This window comes from Bombus flavifrons, chromosome 15 (genome assembly GCF_040668555.2).
Source record: "Bombus flavifrons isolate JBK064 chromosome 15, iyBomFlav1_principal, whole genome shotgun sequence".
In the NCBI taxonomy this organism is placed as follows: Eukaryota; Metazoa; Arthropoda; class Insecta; order Hymenoptera; family Apidae; genus Bombus; species Bombus flavifrons.
Window position 1 is genome coordinate 7,940,747 of NC_138456.1, and position 22,005 is coordinate 7,962,751.

At 35.1% G+C, this 22,005-nt stretch overlaps 3 protein-coding genes across 6 annotated transcripts in view; 2 read left to right on the forward strand and 1 right to left on the reverse strand.

Moving 5' to 3' along the window:
* Positions 1–22,005, forward strand: part of LOC138187771 (uncharacterized) — a 266,905-nt gene that overhangs the window by 220,849 nt on the left and 24,051 nt on the right. The gene's annotated exons all lie outside the window — the stretch shown is intronic.
* Positions 1–22,005, reverse strand: part of Ror (tyrosine-protein kinase transmembrane receptor Ror) — a 349,227-nt gene that overhangs the window by 194,470 nt on the left and 132,752 nt on the right. The window lies entirely within an intron of this gene.
* The window catches only part of LOC138187484 (serine-rich adhesin for platelets), a 64,732-nt gene continuing 46,941 nt past the window's right edge, over positions 4,215–22,005 (forward strand). For 2 of the 3 annotated variants that reach the window (XM_069128319.1, XM_069128321.1), the window contains exons 1-2: positions 9,075–9,332; positions 21,313–21,459. The gene's annotated coding sequence lies outside the window, so the exon portion shown is untranslated. Of the gene's footprint in view, positions 4,374–9,074; positions 9,333–21,312; positions 21,460–22,005 lie in introns of those variants that run through there. The other variant, XM_069128320.1, reaches the window with a different exon arrangement.

Sequence of the window (22,005 nt, forward strand, 5' to 3'; positions counted from 1 at the left end):
GTGTGCATTAGCTGAAAGTTTCATTAACTCCTATGAATCCGGGCTGCATGTGCCAGGTAATTCCGCGCTCCCGGGCCATGCAATTTATTTTCCATACAATTTTCATGGGTCCTTAACGAGTTTTGTGCTCGCGACGTGAATCGCAATTTAATTTGCTCGCGATTATTACAATCAGTCTGCATTACCAAGAATATGCCACGAGCCTTTTGCAATACTTTATCGCAGATGAAAAATTAGTTCTCTGATGAATTTTTTATGACACTGGTTTTACATCACGAACTATACACGGTAGAAACATTTTTTTGGTAGAATATATGACGATTTATTGAGATAGAGCTTTCTATGCTCTCATGTTTTTAGAATGTTAAACAACTTGTCATTTTGGTAAAAATTTCTCACAGTGTCATCAAGAATTTTTTACACTCTCCTTTTTTTTTTAATTACGAAAGTAATGGAAATTTTTGTAGATTTTTATCAAAAGGATATAATATTTTTCTTGTTTCAATTAATTCCGGACGCCATCCTTTTTTAGGGACTGAATAAATTTTATCACGATTTTGAGAAACATATATACATTTTCTCATGCAAAGATACGAATCATATATTTATATTACGCTATAAATTCATCTAAAGTAGTTGGAGAACAATTTTAATTATAGCTTGCTTTAATATGCAGTCCTTTAAATTATGGTGCTCTCATACAATATGTATTTTATACATAAATATACCCAGTATATATTCAGTATTGGATGTACTTTCAGTATAATGCACATTGAGTACTCTGTTATCACACGGATCTCAATTAGCTAATATTCTCTTCGGAGATATCAGAAATCAATTTGTAAAGAATCATTATCGTAAACTGAATAAACAATTCTAGGATAATTTACTGACTCTATTATGATGGTGTATAATTTAACATTTATTATAATATAATATAATATTTTGTAAAATTGTACAAGTATCTTCACAATATTAACTTGCACAGGCAACATTTCAACATTAATGTCCTTGCATGAAGCCAGTTTTGTGCAAAACAAAAATAAGAATTAACCAACTAATTATATTCCAGCTCGGTAAAAACGAAAAAGTCTTTCAAAAACTACTGTAAAATTCTATTTGTAAAAATTTTACAATTTCGTTCACTTCAAACGTTTTTAAATCCTCTCATATTTACATTATGGATTTGTACACTCTTCAGTTCGATATGTCCTAAACAGCCTAGAATTTAATTCTATTTAATCCATTAGATTGAACTATTACTGATTTATTAGAGATCCGGAATTATTACAAATCTATACACGATGAAACGTTTAGACATACATTATACATCCTCTCGACTGAGTAAAACAAGAAACGATGAATTCCATTACACATATAAAACTATTTGCAGTCTGCCAAAAATTCCAAACTAAAGCTGAAACACTTTGCCTAAAACCTGAACAAACATTTGGATATACACAACTGATTCTCAGATCCATCCAAACAACAATCAACGAACTTCATTATAAAAACAATGCGACTGCGAGTTTCGAAATCCATAAAACATAATATACATTTAGAAAGAAACCACGGTGTTCCAAAAATCCCAAACTGAAACTAAAATTCTGTCTGAAATCTAAATAAACATTTAATTTTATTTAGACAGCTATTTAAACATATACCAGTCATTCAGTATTAAACTCGTCCAAACAATAACCATTGAATTTTATCATGAATATAACGTTATTGCAAATTCTCAAACATAAATTTCTAAAAAAAATCGCAGTCAGTCAAAATTTCCGAACTAAAGTTAAAACTTCCTGCTTGAAGCCTGAACAAGCCTTCACAATTCAGATATCCAGCATGAATTCTGCCTGAAACCTAACCCAAACCCATCCGAACAATAGACAACGAACTCCATTATGAACATAACCTCACTGCAGTTGCCCGGAATCCATGGAATACGCGACATTCGTCGACGAATCCATGGGGAATGGACGTTGGCCGTGAAATTCCCTAGGAGCCGGTGATCGTGACCGCTTGTCCGAAATTGCTGCGCTTGTGATCGACGGAATATGCATTCCACGCGGCAAAAAATTGCATCTTCCGTGCGAATGCGTATGCATATGCATACGTAGGCCGGATGGCACGCAGGAAACGCGGCATTGTGTGTCCACAGGCTTCGTTTCTCCACCTATTCTGCGGCAGCCAGCTTTTAATTAACTCGTTTTTGTTTGTCCGGCCGCGCATGCTGGAATTCCCGAATCGGCGTGCACGCGAAATTGCATTTTTCTTCGTCGTCATTCTTCGAGCGCCAACCTGTCGCGGCTATCCCCGGGAAATTGCACGCGGAGAGCAACGGCATTTAATCGAGCGATTGGACGTGATTATGAGTCGATATATACTTGCAGGAATTTTTATTGCGCTATGGACAAGGTGACAAGGTAAGGTTATAAAACAGTTTCGCCAGCAAATTAAATTACGTGTAAGTGTTGAACCATCAACTACTTGTCCTTCATTCACAATTACAATCTAACAATAAAACGTCAATATAAATTCTTCGGATAAATCAGAACGTATTTGTCACGTATTAGTGACTTACTGGTGCGTCTGATACTAGACAAGTTGTTTAGAAGCGACATCTTGACATCTGAAAGATATTTCTTTAGTTGTTATGTTGATTTAATTTAATAAATATTAGACTACATAGTTAATGTTATTAACATTTTTTACATATTTAATTCTAAGTCAAAAGGAAAGATAATTTTGATGCGGAATTGGTTAACAGCATATTGAATTTTAAAATTACTCTTATATAAGAGACAGGAAATGTAGGTTATGATGTTTTTAACCTTTGGCCTTCATCTTTTACCACGATTAAATATACTTGATCGTAGATATTAATGTAAATGTAATCACGAATAAATATTTGAATTAAATTAGAAGTTTGAAATAATTACGCGTTGAATACAATTTCTATAAATACAAATAGTTATTTAAGTTTAGATTTAGACCCAATGTTTCTAAATAGACTCAATGAAAGCTTATATAGATCGCGAATTTAATTCGCGTGATCCTTCGAAGACGGATGCACCTAATAATAAACATACACACGATTCTTGCCAAGGAAATCTCGTTTGTTTAATTTTAAAGAATTTTGATGTTTCTTCGGTTGATAGTAAATTTTAATTAAAGTAACAAGAAACATTAGAATTCTTCGGAATATTTCCTGGAAAAATAGATTAATTGATTTAGTTAAAGTATTGAATTCTAATATGTATTAATCATCTCTCTTATTAAAAGACAAGCATGCAATTATTCAATTTTTTATCTTTTCATTGCACTATTCTTATTGACACGTTTCTTCAGAAGTGAATGCATTATGTAAAAACAGAATTGCATATATTTCACACATTCAAAATCGTGCACGAAAGTTCAATTCACTCCATGAAATCGAAGATACTCAACAATTTCGTTTCATATTTGTGATTCTCCTGATTTTGATCAGGTTTTGATCGGTTTGTCATGTTTTGTTCCAACGTTTCGTGAACATTCCAGTGCATTTGCTCAGGGTACACTTGAAAATATTTTTTTTCCCGGAAAAAGAAAATACTACGAAAATAAAAAAAAGAAAACTGATATTTGTAGGTCTTCCCTAAGGAAGTCAATTGAAGCGAAGAAGCGACGTTCACGAGACTTTGGAACAAAGCGCAATGTACTAAAAATGGGAGGAGTAACCGCGAGTACCTCGCCTAATTATCATGAAACTTTAAAACCTAATACTTCGTTTCACTTTCGCTTTTCCGCTTTGACTTGTCCTCTACGCTCACTTTCCAAACACTTTCCCCAACACCTACACATAGCACATTCGAATCTCTATCTGTTCCTCTATCTCTTCGTCCCTGAGCAATCGGACTGCGCGGAGACCGGAATAATGAAGCTCTTCACGGTTCTACTATGCGGCACTTACTCGACGACAGTCCAATTTATAATAGACTGGAACAGTGGAACACGGTGTGGATTTAACTTGTAAATGTAGGCCACCCAGTGACATGTGGACCCGCGTCCGGATCACGACTGTTCGTTTCTCCTGAACGTCGTCCAAACTTTTCTTTTGGACCATCGGATGATTAACCCGGAGGCGAGGGATCGTGAATGATGAACGAAGCAGCTGCGTTCAGATTTGACATATTTATTCTTGAAACTTGTACGTATATTTACGGTAATAGATCTGATTCGCGCCGTTGAAATTAGGAGTTGTTAGAAGCAGACGGTTTGAGTCAGTTCGAAAGTGTTTGCTAGGCGCCTTCGTTTTGAAGTTTGCTGATGCATATTTGGAAAATTGGATAGTTTGAAAGTGATGGAGATTGAGAAATTGGCGAAGGATTAAGGTAATTATTGCTTGGATCGAGTGATTCTTATGGTGGTTCGTAAGCGAAATTTGTTAAGATTTATGCTAATTGTGAAATGAAATAAATACGTATTTATTTATACGTATTTTACGATGAAAGATTTCCTAAATCTCTATTTTATATTTATTCAATGAAATGTGTCTTCCTTTATGCCAGGGATAAGTCATAGTTTGAAGATTTTGATAAAAGAAGCATATTGATTATATTTATATATTGTTATATGTATCTATTTAATGGAGAATATTGATAAAAAAAATGTACAAGAAAATGTTTTTAATTTTACAAAATTGCATGTCGTATTGTTACACGTAACTTGTATTTGTTAGTACGTTTCGGTACTAGGATTCAAGTACAATATCCTCCGTCATTATTTTCCATTCATTATTTTCCATATATATTTGCCCTATATAACCAAAACTAAAATTCTTTCAAATATTAAATTACTCTTCTGAGAGATCATTTATTTTCTGAAAAGTGGAGTGCAATATATTTTGATTCTAATTTAACTCAAAAGTTATTGAAAATAACAGGAAGGAGTGCCAAAATAATCTCGAGTCTACGTTAACACCTAGATCATAAACTCAGACAAACGATCTTTAATCCTCCATTAGTATCGTTAGGTTAGAGACGATCACAATTATATTCACTTATTTCTAATCTTAATTTGTATTTTTCATCCATCTAATAACAAATAAAACCGATAATTTATACCGTGCAAGATATAAAATACAAAATAAAATAAAATTCTGCATCCTAATTTGAGCTGTCATTAATAATCTAATCAATTGAGAATTGATAATAATTAATGTTTATCACGTGCAGACAATCTTTCAGCAAAATTCGATACGCAAGCAGAGGATTTTATGTCTTTAACATATTACTTTTTTTTGCATCACAACAATATATTGAAAATGTATTATGCGATACACAACGTAAAAACATAAATTTACATATTTAAATTATTTTGATCAGTAATGGGAATATAATTTTGAACCAAGTTGGAGGCCCGATATATACTATACATTTCCTTTGGCATTCTAACTAACGCATTTTCTTTGATGGTTGGGCGTGAAACGCGCGTTACCCCTGTCCAATTTTCATTCATAGCCTCGATCAACGTTCCCGTGTGATTGTAATCATTAGGAATTCTCCGCGTCGCATGTTTATGGATCAACCCTGGCGGAGCATACGAGCAACGCATCAGAACGGACTTGTCCACACCGGTCATTCATAAGTTTATGGCGCGTGAAATGTGCCACAGGAATTTACATACCGCGCTCACCGTTCCGCGTATCTTCTACCCGGAACTTAAACGCCGTAACCGCAACACCCTCCGCTGGCACATTGATCACTAGTTACAAACAATACCGTATAATTGTCACGGTGATCGTTGTTCGTCGAATTACACGGATTATTAGCCGATTCTCGAACACTCGAATGCGAAATCTGTTCAACCCTTTTGCTTCCCGTGTGCAACAATAATATATTGTTAGAAATATTATGAAAGAAATAGGAGGAGGGAAAGTTGTATTAAAAATATTATTTCTTCCTGATATATCTCACGATAGTAAAATTTAAATTAAAGATGCATACGCAGATTGCAGATCCTTCAACACTATACAAAAGAGAAATTTTCACGATCACGAAATTACACAAAGTCGTATTTTCCATTCAATTCCAACGTATTCATTTACTTTACACTCTTGTAACTTACAAAATAATTACTAATTTTTACAGAGATAGTGAAATTTAAATTGAGAGTTCAATTACACGTCGCTAACTCCTCTGACGTATTCAAAGAAGAAAAGTAAATCATTAAGAAATTAAAACTAGACCTGAACTAAAATCAACATGTTCAACCCTACACATTTCAGCCACAAAAACAGAACACATTCTTCATCCTGTTCAAACATGTCCAATTACTTCAGATTCCCTTAGCTCACGAAAGAATCAATATACAAACAACATCGACAAACAGCATTAACCAAGCCAATTGCCTGAATGCATTCATCCTATCCATCATTATAACTACTTTCTCTTCTCCGCTAACTTTTTTACCTTCTTTTCACAGACCTAATACTTGTTATAGACGGTGGAAGGGAAATGCATAGTTAGACCATAAAATCGATCAGAAGTTAAAACATTTTTATAGACTAATTAAAGAAATGGGATTCAGACAATTATCTGTTTCATTTACTAGATATTATGATAAATATTCTACTTTCAATATTTTGTTAAATATATTTTTGCACATGATATGCATTGTTTTCATCTTTAAATCTCCCATAAATGCATAAAAATTCGCAATATGATTATAATTTAATTCAACAGAAATATATCGATGTAGACTATTAGTTACAAAAACATGAAAATACAGACAAATTGTAAATACCTTTGGAAAGCAGCAGCTTATTGTACCTACATGAATCAGTTGTGATAAGATCTCGCATGTTGCTCAGACCGCACAGGGTTAACGATTTATTTGACAACCGCGCTATATCGTTTACACTGTTTGTAAGTATATCTGAAGACCCTCGGAAGGCCGCTTAAGAAAACCGATCCACCGTGTGATCAGCAACATCGTCGCTTTCCTGTATTTTTCCGAACAGCTCGTGTGACGATCCAACAAGCACATAGGATTTACACTGTCAGATTATTATAAAACATATTCTTTTGTGTTATAGCATAATTTTGACAGAAATATACCGATATAAATATTTATTAGGGCAATATAAAAATATGTATATTTCCATTATGGATATCTGTAAGAAGCAGTAAATTTGAATAATCAATTAGGATAAAATTTCGAACGCTGTTCAGGGCGCAAAGGGTTAACGTTTTATCTTACTATATCGCTTGCACTAAGTATACTTGAAGACTCATGGAAGGCCACTTAGGAAAACCGATCCATCGACCCCGTAACCGATCCACGACTGTGATCCAGCGATCCTCCACCTGGTAGGGCGGAACTCGCGTGCGTGTTAGCGGTAAGAAGCGTGCGGAAGAGAGCGAGAGACTCGCCTCGCGGCCGTTCCTCGTTTCTGGGGTAATTTTAGATCGGCAAGATAGCGTGGTACGCGTTACTAATGCCTGTATGTGAGTACACATACATTACGATAGAAGATGTGTGCGCGAGTGTGTTGGGTGTTGGAGAGAAGGGTACCGGAAAGAGAAAGAGAAAAACAGCAAATGAGGTGGGGAGGAATAACAGAACGTGGAGGGGTAAAAAAGGCGGCGGAGAAAATCGGGATACAGCAACGTTGAACCGTGTTTACGAAAGAGAAAACGAAACGAACGGAGAAGGGGCTAAAAATGGAAAAGGAGGGAAAATTGGTGATCCAAAGTGAGGAACAAGGCTAAGAATCGAAGCAGAAGATCAGGGTGATGATAGTGATGGGACTAAATTCGATTGCCACCGGGAGGACACCTCGTGACTATCGCCAAGACCTAGATTCGTGAGTTTAGAATGACTTGGAACGCGGTAGTTGGATGTTCTTGTGGTTCTCTTGTGGTGATTTAGTGATTGCATTTTTTTTTGGAGGTGAGGCGTTTTGTGGGTGTTTCAGTGGAGGGTTGGATTTCCTAATTCATCGAAAGCGAGAGATTTTTATCTGTTTCACGGTGTGATGATGTTATTATTTAGAAGATAATTAATGAAAGGAGATTTTTTCAATCTTTCACAGTGTAGTAAAGTTACGAGCTACCTCGAATGAACTACTTGCGGATAGAGAATAATTAATAACCATCGTAAAAATTGGTTGTATTTCTGATATTAGATGTAATAAAATGCGTACTTTCAGCTGGTTGTAGTTAATAAACCTAGACAATGGATGGTTATACATTTACAATGTGTCAAGTGTGAATACAGAAAAATGGACAAGCATGAATTTATAATATCAAAGTTAAAATGCACGTTACAACATTTATCAATTAAAATACAAGCTCTACTTTTTTACAGTATTAATAGAAATATGAATATATACGTATAAGCTGTGAGGTTTATAGTTTATAGTACTATCATGACATTTCATTGGAGTCTGTCGAATGTACGAATGGATTAATCTTACTGCTATCTATAATCTTAGCGTTAAAACGATAAATACCTAATTGTAAGGATACTTTTAACAAAAGAGAAGCACAATTGCATAGAGCACAATTAAACAACTAATACAGAGACAGAAATGTGTTTTTTGGTTTGTGCAAGTTTAGGGTTGATACAATTTTAATGAAATACAACACCTGTCCGAAGACTTTTAAACAGAGATATGTTTCAAAAACTCCAGCATTCTGATTTTTATGTCATTTGTCGAGTATTGAGTTTTCTAAAGTGCAAATATCACAACTTTTGTTTCATTTGGTGCTTTGCATCTGACAAAAATTTCCAAATCACGAAAACTCCACTTCAACCTTCGTGCAACCTTCTATTCTCGCTCGAGCCAAATGAAATCACCTCAAACCCATTACTACCAACAAAGACAGCGATAAATTAGCGCAAGACAAAGAAAGACCGTTAAACTGGTGCGAAAGAGAGGGAGTACTAAGAAGAACGTTCGAGAGGTGGTAGAGCCGAGCTTGGGAGCGAAACGGCGAGTGTGAGCGAACGAGCGAGAGAGAGAGAGAGAGAGAGAGAAACATAAAAAGAGCGAGAGAGAAGAGGCAAGAGGCCACGAGTCCGGGAGTGAGTGGTCTACTCGAACGCAGTTATGCCGACCGGCTCAAACCGGGTGCCGCCAAATCGAACCCCGGTTCGAATTCCGCACGGCCGTGGCCGCGAGAAGGAAACGCAAGGGAAACAGGAAGAGCAAGAAGAAACAGACGACGAGGACGGAAAAGGGGAAAAAAGACGAAGCAACGAGTTAGAAGAAGGTGGTCGAGAAAGGGTGGTGCGTCGGTGAGAGATAAACAAGAGAAGTAAGGAACAGAGGGGCAAAAAGAGAGGTACGTCGCGTGAAGAAGCTTCCTGCCTTCCTGTGTACCGGTGTAGAAAAAACAAGGGTGGAAAAGGGAAGGGATGGCCGTGGGGGGAAAATAGGGAAGGGATAGGGACGCGTTCGACGATGGGGCGACGGGTCGAGAGATAAAAAAGCGAGCAAAAAGGCGAGCAAGAAGGTTGGATAGCGTGCTCCCGGTCGTTAGTGAGGTGCAAGTAAAAGAAGGATGAAAAAGGCATTGTTGCTTCGAGCTGGACCACTCTCGTGTTTTTTGCCTCTTCTCTTTCTTCTTCTATCGTTCGTTCCTTCTTTTTCTATCCTTATCTTCTTTGTTTCTCCTCTCTCTTTCAATTCTTTTTCCTCTCTTCCATGTCTTTCTTCGCTGTTTTTGCTCCTTTAGCGCCTCCTTTTTTTTCGAGTCGAGTGAATGTGTGTCGCGTGTGACGGCCTCGTCTTGTCGCGTACCCCGAGGAGCTTGGCATTTTTTTCACGCGCTTTGGAACTTTAAACGCGGTTAAAGCGACTGTCGTGTCTTTTGGAAGAAAAAAAGAGGAACAAAGGTTCGTGGTTTTCTATTCTTTCTTTTTTCAACGTGCGATTTAAAAGAGAGTTTGCGTGAGGAAGGAAATTCTTAGAAAGGAATTGGATATTAAAGCGAGGAACTGGTGGTACCTTTTCGAAGGTGGAAAGCGTGGAGTAGGTTGTACCTTCGGGGTCGTGGATATTTTCTGCGGCGATGATTCAGAGACGGCCGGCGATCATATGGCTCGTATTTACGACGCGGAACGATCGAGATTCGACAGCGGGAGATTGACAAGCGGGACAGAGGGGACGACAGTGAGTGCGATGGTGTGATTTTTAACACCCCTGTGAAACGTTCATTTTATTTCTTTTTTTGTTAGGTGATTAGATTATTTTTGGACGAGTTTATGCTATATAGTGAATAGATGTGTTCAAAGCAAGTGGATGTCTGTTTAGGTATTTCATATATTTCATAGTTATATATTCTATATTTTTAGAATTTCTTGTGGTCAGTCCTTCGTCTGGATCTGAGAGGAAAAAGTTATAATTCAGAACAATTTTTTATTTTAATCTCATATGTAATAATTTGGTACTGACATCGAGATGCATTAATAAAGTATGATAATACAGTGACGCACAGATATCAACATGAAATTAAAAAGGAATAGGCATATAGGTATATAACTTTCGTGGTTGCATGATGTTACAGAGAGTTAATTATCTCGGTTAAAGGATGTTTGAAAAAATTCATTAATTTATGGAAATAAGTATATTTGAAAGATGTTTCCAGATCAATAAGAGCTCGGAAGTATTCACTTAATTATTATTGAGAGAAATATGCGAAAATCAAAATTGTATTATATGTCGTAATTAAACTACCAATAGAATGTATACTTTTTCTCTATTTTTCTAACAAAAATTGTATCAATATTACAATTTACATTAATTTGCAATTTCCGATTTATTCATATATTTGTTCATTTGTATTCATTGTTCGGACTTTCAATCCCTTTAAAAGGTTCTCTTTAATTCTTCGTTCAATAATATTTTTTAGTGATTCTATATTATTAAGAATAAATGTGCTTTACTTAAAAGATGTACATGTGTTTATTTAAATATTGCTTTATAATATTTTAATTGTATTAATTATTAGTAAGGAATATTTGTACTAACTTCATCATCGAAGAATATTTTACAAGAACCAAAAATATTATGTAGTCACTGTACAGTATTAGCTTGCGCATATGAAATGCTTGATTTTTAACGAGTCATACTTTATTGAACCAGACGCTTCCTAAACCAGATGTGTTTATGCATATATACGGAAATTGAAAAATTTGAGTCATACATAAAACATAAAATTCACGATTTTAAAGGAACTTTAATAATAATAAATAAAGGACATATAAAAGTTTATAAAAATTGTATACAACGAAATCAGATATATAGAACATATAATGAAGTTTAGTTTATCCTTATTGAACTCGATCTTGACGTATATCTAAAAAAAAAAATACAACAATACTATAATTTATATTTAAAAAAATTTTTCTACACTTTTTTACTTATTGCTACATTTATTTCGTCTGTATTTCTACTTTTGGAATCGGTGATGATTTTTTACATTTTTGGAATAAAAAGCAATGTAATTTCGAAGAAGTTAGGAAGAATTGTCGAGGCAATCGACAAAAATTCGCGACAAGAAAAATTTATTTCTGGACTGTCCGTGTGTCAGCTGTTCGACGATTGTCAGACATCGGTCGCTGAAAATTTTCACTGTTTTCTTTCCCGCCTATTAATACTCGCCTGTTTGGATTACGAATGGTGGTTTTAGGAATGCACATACATCTTCCCTTTCATTCACGAAGAATGTATCTTCGTTTGGGAATTTATTTTCACGGCGCAAGAACTCATCGTGTTTTGCATTTTTCGTTTACGATTCTAGTTTTTGACATTACTTTATTTCTTTCTTGTAAGATATGCAAGAAAACCTTTGATTTGTTTTAAAGATCTCACTGCCGTTTTGAAATTTTTTGATAGAGATACTAAAATGATACCACGTTTAGACTACGGTTATTTATTAAATAAACTAACCTTCTCTTCTTTTCCAACAAACTATATGACGAATAAGTAAAATGGAACCATTTATATCAATTTTAACGGGACATTTGCGATTTTTATTTCGTGTCATTTAAGGTATCAACAAAATATTTTTATGAACCGATTGATTCTTTGATAATTTTTCAGTACAATATACGAAGTTTTGAGAAATAAAACAGTGCACTTAATTCAGTTGCGAGATAAGAAATATGCAAAATAATGAAACTGTTTGTTTTTAAATCATTGAAATGTATATATATTGTCTACAAAGAAGCTACAAGTTATTGCCTTATTATCAACCTATACAGGTTAGAAATATCTATTCTACTCATATTTTCACATCGCGAGACAGAACTACTTCATAAACACAAGTACATACAACCGAGATAAATAAGCTATTCGAGTTTCTTCCCAATTACATCAAGAAACATTATCAAAAATTATTAGAATACTTATATATAGCATCTTCTAGGATCTAGAATCTAGATGGTGCAGGTATCCTATAAATATTTTCTTGACAAATATACTCCTCTATTACAGATTATCTTAATACACTAAGCTGCTCCTATTAAGCTTAATTTAAACTTCCTAGAAGGGAAAGACAAGTTAACTTGATACTTGGATTGCTAATCTCTTACAATCATTTCCATTTAAATTCTACTTAGCAAAATTCAATCACTTCACTTGTCCACATTATTAACTATTAGTATATAATTGTTAGAATGCAGGTCTCTATACAATTATACATCGTTAAATCATTATCATTAAATATTACAATAATAACTGTACTGTGGATATTTTATTTATTTCTGCATAGTTTGTACAGCTTTGAATCAAGTTTAGTTTTACATAAATGCAGGAATATTCACAGTTTCATACTTACTTATCGCCAAATTTATATTTTATATTTATATTTATATTTATATCAAAGAATACTGTAGAATCTGCTAAATAAGAATAAGGCACTCGAGAGTATTAAACTTCTCTATAAACATAAATTATTCGAAAGTAACCGGTCGTCGTAAAATGAAGAAGAAAAGCCAAAGTTGCAATTCCAAGATGGAATCATCTACCATCCTTAACGTCAACCCATAAACCTCCCTTATCTCCTACACCCTAAGAACAATAGAAGATCATTCTCGAAAAGGAAGAAACCCACTAACAAACTGGACGCGTATTTGTCAACCGACCCGAGACTGAACCACCATCAGGGGGATGATAACCGCGTCTCGAAGCGAAAAAATAGATTTTTTTTTCAGTTAACCGCGTCACTGGCCTTTATTGCCACCCCTACTGCTCTTTTATTGCGTTGCAACGGCCTCGAAATGACTTTGCAGTTTCTGGCCAGTCGAAACACGACCCTTGAAATATAGAACGACGCGGGGATGTGCGTTACCAGGGGCCTCATTTTTCTGACGCAATTCCGTGGCCCTCCGGTTTTTCCGTTTGTTCCACCCGCTACCGGGAAATTTCATTTTCCTTGTCAGCCATGTGAACCAAGAGAGCGAATGACACGGGACGAAGGGGGTTGGATCTCGTTGGGGTAGTTCGACGTATGTTTTTGACAAGGCTAATTGGAGAGGTCGGACGGAGGAAGGGGATGGAAATTCCGGTGGCAGTGAATGGGACGGACTTTGAGACAGTTTAACCGTTGTTCTCTTCTCGTTTTCCCCTTTTTTGTCCGGCGCGGCGCGGTGCTAGCTTTTCGTTTATGTTTAGGAGTCCACTTTAGGAAATTGGGTTTGGATAAAATGTTTGGAAAGATGCCTTCAACGCGCTTGCTGGTTTGCATTTTCTCAAATTTTGAATAATAGAATTTTAAGGAAAGTTTCAAGAAAGTTGGGTGATTAATGAGTATAAATAGTTACATGATATTGTTAGGAATGTAAATCGTATTTGTACAAGGATACATACATTCTTCAATAGTAAACTTAACGTACCACGTTGTTTCTCTTAAAGTACTATCTTCACTGTAAAACAACGTGAAAAATGCCAAGTATTAATTAAATTACAAAGTTTCAAACACCGGAACTAATTAAATTTTTAACTTTTGTGCTTTTATTTCTAACAGGTAAATTTGAAAAAAAACCACGTTACTAAAACATGAAAACAAACGAAATGTTTGACTATTTTGTGCCTTGGATATTGTGGTACAAATATGTAATCATTGACACGAAGATTTCCAAAATTTGGAGATGTAAAAAATCGAAAGTAAAATTCATGAAATAATTAATGACATAAACAGAAATTTGTGAACAAATTGTCAAAGAAAACAGCGTGTTAGATCTCAAAACACAGAATGATGAATTTCTGTAATTCTTCTCTTGTGTATCAGAAAACGAGATATAATTTATTACTTGGGATCTGACTGGGTGGTCGACGCTCGATCTTCAGGCATTCGAACGGCGCCGCGACGCTATTTCAACGCGAACCGACAACTCGTCAAAAAAAAGAGACTCGTTTGTGGAGGATCGATCAAGTTTTCATCGCCATGCATTTAGTAGAAACGAGAGCGAACGTTGATCACGAGTTTTTGATGAGAGCTTTATTACGTTTTCTTCTTTACACGCTAAAACCATTTTTTTTTATCCGTTAAAGAGCTTCTGACTGGCAAAGTAAAACAAAATGTCGGTAAAGATAAACGTTCCATCAGATTCGAAGAGGTTACATTCTTAGAAAATAAGAATCCAGAGTAAGGATGATTTTTTCCATTAGATATAGGATTTTGATTTATAGAATAAGATTCTTGCAGCGATATGCTGATATTACACAAAGTGTTAAAGAGATGAGTCTATAATTGTAAAGACTTATGATACTTGCCAACAGAAATAAGAAGATTAAGATCAAGTTTTTCGAGTGAGGTGTTGTATTTTTACGTATTTATGAGCAAGTTAAACACGTTTCGTGTCAAAATATAAAATACAAATAAAGAAATTAGTCTGCGAGAGATTTAACAGAAAATATTATAACGCCATAAAAGATTATTGCCAATATCGATCAAGAATTATTGAAAGATACAAAATTTTATTTCCTATGCCCATAAAGTGTTTCGTTTGAAAACTTTTTGTTATAATTGAACTATATTACGTATTATAGGCGACTGAATTAAAAATTCCATACATATAGAGTTATTGTATCTATACACCAAGGTCCATGAATTGAAGCAAATGACGTAAGATGTGGACAGGATTTCGACTGTCGTATTAGAGTGAGAAACATAAAGTATAAATGAGATAGACAGTAGGGTTCGTCAGCTGATTCATTGATATTGTCAATAATTTGAAAAATAAGCTTCAAACTTTCGTATTACATTTTGGTACATGAATTTCTTTCGTTCTTTTCACGTTTAGAATCCATCGTTTAAATATCTACCACATATTTTGTAACATCCTGTATAAAATAATTCCAAACTTTCGCTATGTAATCAAATACTTTTAAAAACTTTTAAAGTTCTAGGCTTTTATTTTATCCTAGGCTTCTCAATATCCTGTATATTTGAATATTACATGTATTGAGTAAAACGTTCGAATACTGTTTTTTGTTAATTAAAAATGAAAGCTGAATATATTTTTGAAAGAAATTTCCACAAATTTTAAAGTAAAAGCATTTTACATATAAACCACAAATCAATATGTACACTGCGTCTTACTTACGTACAGTACAGTTTGCAAAAATCGTCGGCATATTTAGACGAACATTTTCTCAAACTTCCGGTGATGAAGAAAATTATAAATAGGTTTAACTGAAATTAAAAAAAAACTGAAACTCGAAACATAAATATGAGCACATGCTGAAATCAATCTATAAAAAGCCTTACAAATAAGTATCAAATATACTCATTTAAAAACTTCTCATCATAAAAATTCAATTTCATACCATTAACTCTGCGTTGTCGAAATAGAAAATTAATTCGCCGTCTACTTTTCCACGTCCATCAAAGTGCAAACTTCCCAATTCCTTTCCTTTCACATTCTTACCAGTCGACCAACTTGAATTTCCTCCTCGAAGCAACTTCCGACCGATAGGTCAAGAATCCTCCTATTCCCATTCCCAAACAGTCCAATGGGCCCATCAATTTCCTCAGTGACTCGTGAATTACGCGTATCCCCTAAAATACAATCGAATCGCCCCTTTTGCGCTTTGAAAAAATTCCACGGACCAGTTTACCCTCTTATGATGGAGTACCCGATTTCACGTAGTTTCTTCATGGAGATAGGCTCAAGTAGGTCAGAAATAGGTTCGATGTTGGTCGCCTAAATTTTGAACTCTCTTTATTTTGAAAAAGAAGAAGTAGTACCTACAAGTTCAAGTAGACTTGGACTTGAGAGAATCAAATTCTCTATGAGTATATACTTTGAGAATTGAAGAAAGTACTGCCAAATAGAATCAAATACAAGGTGTATCGAGATATGTGCGTGTAAGCAGATTTTTAAGATCTACAATTACTGGACTCGAATTTATAAGTATCGAACCTGATCCCATCGCTATTTCTTGAATTCGATAGCACGGCAAAGGGACAGAGAGTTTGATTCACGAGGCAAGTCGTGGCAAGGGGTGTGAGTGTACGGTAACCTGCTTTCGAGGACAGAACGATAACCTAAGTTTAAATTGGAGGGTCGGCCACTTAAGATTCAGTTCCATAAACTGGAAAGTTCAGCCCCACTTTCCACGTGGGGAAAACGGGGGAGAGGAACCGTCGAGTCACCAGCGACGCTGCAATTAGACGAGTATTTTCGATCGAATTCAATTAGCCACGGCTCGAAATCGCGGGGACGAAGTTAGTTCGCCATGTCTGGCCGTCTCGCGGGTTCAAGTCGTGGGCGAAGCTGCGTCTCTCAAGGCCAGGCGCCGTGATTTATTTTATCGCGAGAGCAGAGCCATCGGATTTTCTCAATGGAGTTCCGGATCGTAGTTACGCTTCCTGTATCGCTTTTTGAGTTTCCGTTGCGGAAATTGTTCAGCATCGCCATATATATAACAATATCGTACGTAATATTGAAAAAGTTAACGCATTAGGTTGTCCGGAAAGTGTCTTTCTTTCGTAAACATGCTTTTTTACAACAGTGCAGCTTCGTATAAACGTGAAACAAAGTTTGTGAAATGTCGCGGTGTTTATCTCAACAGAACAAAATAGATCGTACGTAATTCGACAAAATAATATAAAACAAAAAACGTTGTGCGTCTATTATTTCCTGATAAAACGAAAGAAACTTTTCGGACAACCTAATAAAATTGAAGCGAGACATCATGCATATCGACGAGACCTTTTTGTATTTTATTCAACCTGAAGATGTTTTTTAACGTGACGTACAATTGGCTCGAACATGATCGAAAGAACGTAGCAGAGTTAAACGAATTTCCGAGCCACCTTCGATCAAGTCAAATAACTGTCTCGAAAAACCACTTTACACATTCCATCTACTTTGATTCGTCACCGAACCCAACCGAACCACCTTGAACCTCTTCAAACCATCCTAAACCACCCTATTACCAATTCTTCCAGCCATTGAAAGTTCCAGCTACCCTCCTTCGATATCCCCTAAAAATCGTGCGACCGGCCACGGGTTCGGGTTGCAGCATCGACGGTGCGCAAAGTCGGGGGCAGCGAACCGCGATGAGGATCGAAAACGCTCGTGGAGGCAAAGTAGTATCCTGTGCGGCGAGCAAAGCCAGCTGGCGTTGCGCGACCGCATGTAAATCATCCGCAACAGGATCGGCCGGCCGAAACCACGTGTACGCGCACTTCTGCGCGCACTTACGCGGAACGACGCCGATGCACATGTTAACGTGACGCGGGTAAACGTCGGCAACACGTGTCGCGCGAGTAATCCATGGCTTGTCGTTACCTCGACCGTGTCGCGAGTGCACGCTTTCCGCGTGTAGCCAACGCGACACTCACGATTCACTGGCTCGTATCTCTACGCGGAGATGATGATTTTTCGATACTCTGATGCAACGTTGACGATATTATAACGCAATGATCGAACGGAGAATTTTGAGGAACGTGCAGGAATTGCAATATCAGCTGAATAGTTGCAGAGCAACTCGTGTACAACATAATCGTGGCCCGCATTTTGCTCTTGCAATAAACGATTTTGTTATTACACTGCCACTAGAAAATACGTGGACGCTTGTTTGTCTTTGGCAAAATGTAATTTGGTCACGACATTGCAAGTAAAAAGACCCAGAATGATTTTATTCTTTATTAGAGTCAACAGACGATATTATGATAGAATAAAACTTCATTTTACAGGTTAATATAGTTAGTGTAATAAAGAAACTGACATTTGCATTTGAGCAATTCATTATTATTTGATTGTCAAGCAATAGATAAGGTAAAGAAGATTCTTTCAAATTAACTGAGAGACCGTCATGATCAATTTAAGATCTGTTAACGCTTCGACGAATTTTTGTAAATAAACTATTCATATTTGATCGAAAAAAGTGCTTGTACTGGTGCATTCGATATTCGAAATATGCATTTATATATTTTAAATACAAATTTAATGGAAGAAAGCGACAATGTACGTCGAAGTTTCGGTTATTGTAGAAATATCGTTTGCGTCAAAGGAATATAATATTATAAATGAGATTTGTATTAACCGATTTAATTCTAAATGATTCCCAGAGATTCGAACCCCTCGAACTTTTAAATTCTTGAAATATTAGATCTTTTGAACATTTTGTATACTTCCAGTCTTCAAATTTATTGGATTCCTTACATTAACCTTGGATTCATTGGATTATTTTGTTTCATTTAGTATCTTTTAATTCCTGGAATTCCTCGAATCTCTTATATTCAATGGATTCTGAGAATTCTCTGGATTTTTCGATCTTTCAATACATTCTATATGGTGGATCTTACAATTTCTTATATTCCTTGGATTCTCCGGATCTTTCGATTCCTTGGATTATTTTTATTCATTCAGCTTATTGAATTCCTCGAGATCCTCGAATTCTTTGGAAATTTAGAATGTTTCTTTTACACTTTTCACGAACAAGGAGCTACATATGCTAATTTTGGGAATTTTAAGTTTGTCGAGCAACCGAATTACCACATCGGGATTCTAATAATAATCTGAACATTGAAAAAGTGGTCAAAATCGTAATGACCTTATCGAACTGAGCTAAAATTTCTAAATCGTTTCGAACAGCGATGGTAGAAGTTATGAACAAACTTGAAGGAAACTGGGAAGCGAAGTTTTCTCTAGAAAATGATTCTGGCAGTTCATCTGCTTTACGTTCTCGACTCTATCGAACGTAACTCATGGTCATCGAAATGCGTATCGAAAATCGCTACCGGAAATCATTAAATTGCGCCACCACCAGGTGGCCATAGCATGTTTTGCGTCTGTAAAACGCTCCTGAATCGAACTCGTGTCGAATATAATCGTGATCCAATTTTTGTTCTTACAACAAACACTTTTGTTACGTACGTCGATTATCCGGCTATTTTAGAATTGAAAAAGAATATATTACGAATGGAATTAATATTGTTATGCGATGTAATCTGTATTGTACGTTTATGATCTTGTATTGATATGATAAATGCTGAGGAATTATGTGAGATGGCCCACAAAAAGAGGTTGTACATATTTATATATTTGTTTATATGAAATTTTGTTATACTGCTATTGATTATTTGAATTTCAAAGCTAGACACTCTTTCGTTAGGAAAATTCCATTGTAAATTCGACATCGTAATAAAAATCAAAATTAAGTAGAGTGTTGGTAGTTCTGCGTTTTGTTTAACGTAGCCAGTATTCCTGCAGTGTTCTGCGATTTTTCACTTGTGACTTCTTATTTACGGACCTAGCCGTGATTTATTATCCAGTCGGGTTAACAAACTATCTAATTTTAAAATGGATGAAAATTTGAACTTTCAATTGGAATTACAAAGATCACAATCAGATTTTGCATTTTTACAAAATGGCCAATCGTTTATTCGGAATGGCTTGTTTATAATTCAAACTAATTAGAAGAATTTTTACTATTACAGGAACATTATTCGTTAAATTTGAAAAAGTTGTTGTAATTTATAATAATCTAAAAGACATTACGATTTCAAAGAATTAAAAATCTCATGCACAACTTAAAGTTAATTAAAAAGAATTATTCAATTTGAGCAACTAAACTAAATAAACATTAAAAAAAGTATATCCTTTACTAATTTGAAAATAAATATTTAAAAAACGGTCATCACCTTGTAGGACTAAAATTTTTAAATGCCATATAAGGTCATTTTAGAAACATTAATTATTTAGACAAAACTAAACTACACACCTTGAGTAACAAAATCCTTCAAAAATTAAAATTATTCTTCATGAATCTCGAGTTCCGACTAAATTCATCAACGCGTTTATGAAAAAAATTTACAAAGTTTGCGAACAACGCAAGAAAGGACAGTCCTCTTCTTTAATCCTTCTCCGTCTTCTTGAAAGAACCTCGCCGTTGCTTTGATGAGTGTCACGCAAACGCACCTCGGCGCCTTAACGAGGTCTAAGTTTTTGCCCGACAGCGTGACAACTTTCCGAATCGAGTTGCCTGCGATTCGCTCCCGCTATTAAAATGCATCCGCGTTCAAATGAACGTGATTACGGCCGCGAATATTTCGTCGGAAGAGCCGTGAAACCGTGGAACTTCGTTTCCACCCCCGCAAACTTCCCCAAGTGGAATAGGGAAAAAATAAAGAAGGAAAAATGAAGAAGGTAGTTTCAAACTTCCGTTGATTGTCATTTGAAAATTTTGTCGTCTCTTTTCCGCGTAATGGACGTGCTGCTTCGTTTGATACGATATTCATTTTACGATTCGGTATTAACTAACTGATATGTAGCGACAAAGAAAAATATTGATACAGATCTGATCATCTTGTATTAAAATTTGGTGTACATTTGTAAACAGAAGGATACGATTCTTCTCATCATCAATGTTGCTTTTTCTAAAATAGACTCATTATTGTGAATAACTGTTGGAACGAATGGAAATTTATTTGACATAATGATTCCTATATCGATTCATATTTCACCTGCTGATTATTTTTCTGTTTTTATAACTACTTGTTTCAAAATGATTGGAGCATTGGTTCTTATATCGATTTTACAAGTAACACAAATTTAACGTCTTGTGAAAAATATTTCACTGTTATGTAATTCTTGTTATCTACTTTTATCGTATATCTGCGTAATAATAATAAATTACGATATAGAAAAAATTTTATTTTACAAAAGAATTAAATAAGTTTTATAGATTTATATAAACGCGAATTAGTTTCTTTTAGATGTTGGGTAAAATTCAAGCAGAAGATATGGATAATTGGTTTCCTTCTAACTCTGGAATATTATTTTCATGTTAGTTTTTGTTCACAGCACCCAATATAACGAACATTGAAGCCTCGAACAATTGGATAAACTTTGGTGAAGATTCTGACATAAAGTTCCATGTGCGAGGGAGAAACTCTTGCAAACGTAAAAACAAAAGTCAATGCTACCAATGTAGTGTATGAAAAATAGAAAGTGAGTATAAAGATAAATTACTATTTTATTAAAATTAAAAATTACAAGAAGCTAAATTATCTTACAATTCATAAAAATTCTATCTTTTCTAACAATAATTCTATTTTCAAATAACTGTTAGACAAATTTTCATAATTTCATTATTATGTGGTTATTATATTAAATCAAAATGAAAAAGGAAAGAAAATAACACTGGTAATTTGTTAATGCAGGAAGAACAGGATAAAGAAGGAAGAAAAGTGAATAACATTCTATATCTGCACATTTCTTTCGTATTTAATCCTGCGAATTGAATTTTTATATTCCAATGCTGCTCTTGTCTCAACAAATAAAAAGACTTTTAATCGAGAGTTTGACTTTCAGAAAAGAGTTTTAATTTGAAATTACAATTTGGAACAACAAATCACGCGTACTTAATAACAGGCTTTTGTCGTATTTATCTGAATCTTGAAATATTTTTTAACTATTAGGAAAATACGATCAGATCGAAAATGATGGAAGAAACGCAGCGAGGTCGACACTAAAGTAATCATTTTGAAGAATTTG